Consider the following 7,872-nt stretch of genomic DNA (forward strand, 5'->3'; position numbering starts at 1 on the left):
GCCGGGCGCGTGTGCATGCGTGCCCAAGATCCCGAGAGGAGAATGGAGGAGAAGGGATTGCGGCGTGACCATCCCCCCTGGGGAGTGATTTCTCGCTTTCTGTCTCTCTGTCTCTCTCTGTCTGTCTGGCGAGTGCATGCGCCCTATAGCAAAAACCTCTCCAAAAAAAGAAAAAAAAAAAACACAGAAAGCAAAAACGTTTTACATTTTCATGATTAGCTTTTACATTTTTTAATGCTGTACACACTAAAGATATCTACATTTACTAATAAGGAATGCCAAGGGTATCCATCACCATCCAAATAGCTTGAAGGGGATTTGTTGTTCTTTTAGGTTATCTCTTTTCAAAAAAATATGGAACGCTTCAGCAATTTGCGTTTCATCCTTGTGCAGGGGCCCCGCTAATCTTCTCTGTATCGTTCCAATTTTAGTATATGTGCTGCTGAAGCGAGCCCTCCCAGCGTGTTTTTCAAGCTGCCAGGGTTAGGATTCAAGCTGCAGTGGGTCATGTGGGATCTAGTTTCTTTAATCACTAGGCCAACCAGGCCAGCCCATGTGTCTGCTTTTACAAGAATCAGATCAGTGGCCTCCAACTCCACATTACAACAGCCTCTTCCCACCCTGCCCCGCTCTTTGAGGCTCTGCAAACTCTGTTGACATAGCCTTTCATTTCCACACACCCTGCTCCTCCTCACCTCAGGCTGCACCTGCCTCGTCCTTCCCCCCTGGCTGTTTACCCAGTCAGTTCCCACCCATCCTGTGGAACTCACCTCAATGCCACTTCCTCAGGGAAGCCTTCTCTGCAGCTCGGGTGCCTCCCTCCTCTCCCCAGTGTAGAGCTCCCAGCCCCTCTGCTTCTAATCCCCCCCACTCATCACAGTCTCAGATGTGGTCTCCCTGCTCAGAGTGAAGCTCCGTGAGGGCAGGTGGAATCTCTATGTCGGTCACTCTTTGATCTCTAAGTCTAGCGCTATGCTTTGCACACAGTAGTAATTATTTTAATAGTGGAAACGGCTATAGTGCTGTGTGTCAGATGTCTTCCTAAACAAGTTACCTATGTAACTCATCTATTCCTTGCAATAATTCGGGGCGAGTATTTGATTATGGCCTGTTTTGTGATAGGGTGCTTGTGCTCACTGGAACTAGAGAGACAGAGAGAGGGGAAAGTGAGAAATCATCCCCCAGTGGGGACGACCACACTTTCTTCTCCCTTCTCCTCTTGGGACTTTGGGGATGCACGCACATGCAACCAGGTGATTCTCAAGCCTCTGGGACCAGGACTTGAACTGTGCAGCCAGCCACGCGGGACCCAGCTGCCTTGTCCACCATGCCACTGGCTGCCTCTGATTAGGGCCAGTTTACAGTCAAGGTATCCAAGGTCCAGTTTGGCCAAGGTCACAGAGCTAGTACGTGGTAGGGCTGGGGCTCGAGCCAGCACTCTTTATAGTACTGGGTTGCTTTTGAGGCAAAATATGTCTTTGTTAGATGTAACATAATGACTGTATGAGAGAAAACGATGGAGAAATTAGGAAATCATACGAAAGAGCAGGTGGCTAAAGATGGCTAAAGATCACAGTGAACAAAATAGGCATTTGCCTCTGAAGGGCTCCGTAATGGCTGTCGGCTGACTGACCAAGGGACTCTGGAACAGGCGCCGACCGATCCTGCCCAGGCCCTCCTTCCGGGAGCAAGCAGCATGAGGCAGATAATTGGAGGGACAAAGCCTGAGTCTTTCACAAGGGGTGTGCTGGAAGGATGCCATGGGGCACGTTAGTGCTGAGCTGCCCGAGCTGGAGGACAGCCTGAGCTGTGGGTAATTACTGCCGAGACGTCGGGGACGGCCATGAGCGATTCCATCAGCCATCCCTAGCAGCTCTGGCTCCACCATGGCCCTTTTTGCGGGGAGACACTGTGGCATCCAGAGGGCCTCAAGGTCACTGCATCTGGTCCACTCCCTGGCCACATCAGGGATCTCCACTGTTACAGACACTCGGGGAATTCATGCCACCTTCCCCACTTGCCCCGTATCAGGAAATGTCATCAGCCAGTTGTAATATCTAAAAGTGATTTTCCCAGATGCTGAAAATATAATTGAGGAGCCTTAGGGAACGTTCTTCTCCTCCCTGGGGAGCACCTGGATGTCACACCTTCATTCAACAGGGTTGATTGAGCAACTTGTTCATTTGATGGGCCAAGATATTTCAGTTGTTCCTACTTTTTAAAGGAGAAGAGAGTCATTTTTTTTCCCCACAGGAAATGGGAGCTCTGTGGGCCCTCCCAATGGGAACAGGGACTTTACAGAGTTGAGGAGACACAGAGAAGGCACTGACTCACAGAGAGGCTGATGTGAAACCAGAAGGCCCTGGGAAAGATGGTGCCTACCTTAGAGGCTGCCACGACAAGGCAACCTGAACCGAGATGGGGCCCAGGACCTCTAGCGAGAGTGGGCCTCCTGAGCCAGTGTAGATTCCTTCTTCCCAGAGACACCTTCCTGGCAGGTGTGGCAAGACAGGCCAGGCCAGGCAGAAATGCAGGAGAGGAGGCTTAAGTTCAGATAAAAATGAACCGTCCCTACCCAGGCGGCCGAAGCAGGAGGCCGGGTGCAGGAGGAGAGCGGACGGCTAGCCTGAGTCAAGTACACCACGGATGCTTACACCCTGGGAAGGGGAAAGGGGGTCCCGGGAGGGGCAGAGGCTTCCAGACCTAGAATGCTGGAGGGCTGGACTACTGAGCTTCTGTAGTTAACACCCACCTTGCAGAGGGTTGGGGGAGCCTGGGCAGTGCCAACCTACCTAGCCTGTTGGGTCCCTAGCACAGCTGGGACTAACCCAGAGCTTGGGCTACATCACTGCGCTGTGTTCAGATATTTCTGAGGAGCTGCCCTCGCCTTACAGAAGCCTCTTTTTAAAATCGTCTCTCGAAAGAAACCATTTAGATGTTAAGTCCATTTCTGTGGAATTCAAGAACTGGCCAAATGAATCTACGGTGGTGGACATGAGAAGAGTGGTGGTCTCTGGCGGGAAGCCCCTGGGGTGCTAAGAATACGTGATACCCTCATTTAGATGTTGGCTGTGTGGGTGTACACATTTGTCTAAGCTGACTGAAGTGCAGTCTCACAAACTGTGTGTCTTACGGAAGGAATTCTATTTCAAACACATATATAACATCAACATGTCTCGCTGGCCTTAGGAGGAAGGACTTTTTCCACTTTTTGCACTGGACAGTGGGTGGCTCAGAACCCCAGGAAGCAGCTGGATACAATACAACTACATGGGCTTTGGAGTCGGTCTCTGCTCTAATTCTATTTTTCCACCATCCTTGTGACTTTGAACAATCTGATCTGCAATTTCTTAATCTGCGAAATGGGCTGGGGGATTGTTGTGATAACTAAATAAGCAAATTGCCTGGCGCATAGCTAATGCCCAAGCATCTTCTCCTATAGGAAGTCTTCCTTAACTTCTCTAGACCCATCAGGTGCCTTCTTCATTTCTACTCACCAACCTCTGGGCATTGTAATTCAAATTTGGATCTGACAGTACAATGCCTTTGTGGGTGTTTACTGAATAGCCAAAGTACAAATACAGAACCTGTAAATGCCAAGAATCTACTAGATTGTGGTATTTTCATCTTTCCTGTCCCTACCGCCTCCTTGGCTTCCAAATGTTGAGGTTAACTTGGGTTTTACTCAGCGTTGTAGCTTCCAGCTGTAAGAAATGCCCAGTAAGTGTTTGACTAGTGAATGAGTAATTAATGAAAAAACTAGTGCATGCATCTGTAATTGAATAAATGAAGGGAAAAAATGTAAACCAGTGAACGTATGAACAACTGAATGAGTCAATTAGTATGTAAATTGGGGAATGAGTAGAGGGGCCAGGCAGTGACACAGCAATTAAACATGATGCTCTGGAAGGCTGACCCACATGGGAAAGTTCTGGGTTCCCGTTGAGAGACCTTCCTGGGTTCACCAGTACATGCCTATCCATGCTCCAGGGTCAGCTGAGGCTAGGGGTGGGTCACAGCCTCAAAGGCCTGTTGAAGGTGCTGTCTCTTGGTCTTTCTCTCTCTCCCTTATTAATGAAAGCCATAAATACATAAAGCAAAATAATAATAATAATAATAATAATAAAGTCAAGAAAGGAATGAAGAAATGCTGTTTTCCCTCTTTCCCCAATGGTAAGTGGTGTGGTGATCCAAGAGCCTTAGTTCCAGAGCTAAGGGACCTGATGAACAGCCCTGAAGGAGAGCCTTCATTCGTTTTAGAGACTTCTTCCTTCCTTCCTGCCATATCCAGGCAGGTGGTGGTACTGAGGGATTATGAGGCAGGGCATACCTCCAGGGGACAGGAGCTAAGTCAATGGCTGTCCTTTCTCTTCCAACTCTTCCAATACCTCCTGCCACAGGCTGTAAGGACCTGCTGTCTCCCCTGACACCTTGTCCCCAAGCAGATGTCTCTTCTGTCTTGTCAGCAACAGAGCGGATGTCAGGAGTTTGCATTATTTATCTGCTCTGTAACATTTTCTGGGATTTAGTGTTTAATAACTGTCACTCCAATATATCTTTTCTTAATCTCATCAGATCTGCTGCTGTAGCAATTTTAAATATTTATCAACACTGTTCATGTGTTCACTGGTTGGGTTGCAATTTTCTTGTAATTAAAGATTTACAAGACACTGCTCGAGATTTACGAAGGATTGGTAGATACCAGAGGGGGAGGGGAAGAGAGAACTCGTCTTGGAATCTCTTGCTTAAAATCCAAAGCTGGAGTTCGTTCTCCTGGGAAGGAGGGAAGCTCATCTACTGATTCACCCAGGTGGCCTCCTTTCCCTGTATTTCACACAGCCAGATGTTCAAAGAGGACCTCAAGGTGAGACTCAGGGCACAGCGTGGCCCTGCATTCCTCTGGAGTCCCTGCTATGTGCCTGGCTTGCGCCAGGTGCTGGGGGACAGAAAAAGTTCATGCCGACATGGAGCTTGTATTCTAGTGACAAAGACACTCAAAAAACATATAAATAAACAAATTTAAGAAGACTATTTTAGATTTTGCAAAGTGCTACAACAGGAATAAGCACACAGTGACTGGGGAGAGGGCACTAATAGCAGAGTTCTTTATTGCAAGTAAAACACACTGACTCTGAAAAACTTAGCAGGAAGACGTTTCTGGAAGGTTAAGAGGAGTTCATAGGATCAAGGGAAAGAAGAAAAAAGAAAAAAGAATAAAAGAAAGCACAGGAACCAAGACTAGGAGAAATAAGGGTGCCTGATTTATTTCCCATCTCTCAGCAACCACGCTCTTTCATTGCCTGATATACTGTCTTCCAAACGCTTGTTTCGTATATTTTATCTGTCCCTAGGTTGTTTTAGGTGGTAAATTCTGTCCTTGCTACTCCATCTTTGCTGAAAACTGGTCTCTGCAGAGATTTTGTAGCTCAGTTTTGAGATGCTGTGTGAAACCCATGGCAAGGCCAACAGGAGAACCCCAGTAGCGATCTCAAGGCATTGGGAGCAAGACAGGCTCCCTGTCAGGCCTCTATCTTGCTTCTGAGGAATAGTTTTAGCCTGTTGTTGTCCCTGAGAAACTACTGACCACCAGACACCACGTCAGCATGCAACCCGAGCTACTCAGTGTGACTGAGCACACCATCAATTCAGGCACGCCCAGCGGTACTCCCTAATGGAGCACAGGTGACACAAGTGGAGCCGGGCCAAGCTGGTGCAGATGGCTCCTGTATCTGTGTGAGCAAATCACCAGCTCTCAGTGAGCCTGCTTCTGCTTCATGGCCTCCTTTTCCTTCGTCTACACAGAAGGCCACATGGAGAGTTAACTGAGGAGGAATGCAGCCCCGACCAATCTGCAAAATGCTTCCCAATGTGTTGGTATCTCCCGAAAGTAAACTTCTCTAGCATTATGTCTCCATGCAAGAACGCTCCTGAAGTGGAGAACAGAAACCCTCCTACTGCTCAGTGTTTCGAGGAGTACAGCTTATTGACTGCTTTGCTGGAAGGAGAGACAGCCTGAGGTAAGACTCATTAATACGCATACCTGGCTTGTGGTTTGGCCATGTGGTTGAAAACTTGGAAGGAGAAAGATTCAAAGACTGGGGAGAGGGACGTTTAGGAGAAAAATATGGGTGGATCTCTTGGAATGAACGTAGAAAATGAGAAGATTTGTGTTCCATATGGATGTTTCCCAGGCTCTTATTGGTAGTCAGGTAGACAAGATGTCCATGTTATTTTGAGGCTGCTCAGTCTTTACCCCAATGAGCCAGGGTTTGCTCAAGGAGCTTATGAACAGAGTGTTGGGCTCATGAAAACTAAACTGGTTACTGTCATTGTTGAATGCCAACATTCCAAAGCAGAAGCCAACCTGAGTTCTGATTTAGTACCATACCTTGGGGCAGCGGGGGTGGGGGTGAGGGACCAGCCAGCTGTTTTGTGCCTGGTGAACCTGGCTGTGACAGACAGATGTTGCTGCCAGGGATGGATCATCAAAAGGCTCCAGAGATGGCTTCTGAGGTGGTAGATGAGCCAGAGCCAGCTTCAGAAGGAATGGCCAAGTCTTGACACGTTTATGCTTTGCACATGGCTCAGCATTTGTCATGCTGATGAGGGCCCAGCAGTGTGGCGGTGTGCTTGTGTGTGTGTGTTGCATGCCAACGTTTCATCTTTCTGAGCAGCTGAGAAGGGCTTTGAGGCAAGGAATGACTACAGAGGTCTTAGAGGGAAGGGAAGAGAGCACGAGGCAGTCTCTGGTCCCTTGCACCTTCCTGGCCTAGCAGTTTCTGCCACAGAATAGTTTGATTTGTTGAATGAGAAAGTGGTCAAAAGTGTGTAAGGGTTCCCATTTAGACCCCTCCATGCTGGGTTCTGTCACGGAAGGGGCTCAGGTTTACCCATGTCCTTAGTAGGTGGCTCTGAGACTGAGAAGTGAGGTCTGACCAATGCAGTTTCAGGACAATTACCTCCTGTCTAGACACTATACTGTTATTGATGCCATCTCACCTCGCATTAGCTTTTTTGGCAAGAAAAATTCTTCCAGTACTGTGGCCTGCTTGGCTGAATTTCTGTGGAATCTAACTTAAAGCAGGAAATAATATGAGAGGGCAAGGACAGCAAGCTTCCTAGGTCTGGTCTGAGTCAGATGTGATTCTGTCTCTGAGTACTGGGGCAGGCAGGGAAGTGACAGAGGTTGCACGTGAGCTGGAGGGCTGCCCCTGGTTTGTGGGGCGATGCTTGGCAATCGTTTACAAGGTGGAGCTTCAGTGAATGTGTGTGTGTGTGCACGTGCATGTGCACATGTGCATATGTGTGTGCTCACAATGGAGCCCTTCCTCCATTTCTCCAATCCCCAGCGCAAAAAAGAGGTCACCAAGGAGGCTGCGTGTATGTGGAAATCCAGGAGGTCCGAGGAAGCAGCACTGCAGCTTCGCCTGTGCCCCAGGCCCAGTCCGCCAGGCCGATCCTGCCCAGGTTCTGCACGTGCGCCTGATTACTGCTCTCCGCTAATGCGCTCCTCGCATGCTAATTGCCTTGGATTTCCTCTAATGAGGATTTAATGTGGCTCCTGATGGACAGGAGAGGAATGAGGGTGAGAAGGTTTTGCATACTCTATCTGACCTTTGCATCCACACACAGGGAAAGGGGGGGAGGGAGGAACAAAGCATCCACAGCTGGAAGAGCAGGACGGGCAGTCTGCTGCCCCACAGCGCGACCTTGCTCTGACTGTCTGCCCTGGGTGCTGCGAAGGCCCCTCTGCTGAGAAACACAGAGTGGCCTTTGAGAGGGCATCCAAGGAGCCACCACCTCAGAGGCAGGGACAGACGTGCCCTTGCTGGGCCTCTTTTCCTGGAGAGGGGAGGGGGACACTTCCTTGTG

The 7,872-nt window shown here is 49.0% G+C and overlaps 1 non-coding gene across 1 annotated transcript; it reads right to left on the reverse strand.

Moving 5' to 3' along the window:
- Window positions 1-348: 348 nt before the first annotated feature.
- Window positions 349-455, reverse strand: LOC114009818 (U6 spliceosomal RNA). The gene has a single exon (XR_003551214.1). It is a non-coding gene; the product is annotated as a U6 spliceosomal RNA (small nuclear RNA).
- Window positions 456-7,872: the final 7,417 nt, after the last annotated feature.

The sequence above is a fragment of the Tupaia chinensis genome, unplaced genomic scaffold (genome assembly GCF_000334495.1).
Source record: "Tupaia chinensis unplaced genomic scaffold, TupChi_1.0 Scaffold000627_1, whole genome shotgun sequence".
Taxonomy (NCBI): Eukaryota; Metazoa; Chordata; class Mammalia; order Scandentia; family Tupaiidae; genus Tupaia; species Tupaia belangeri.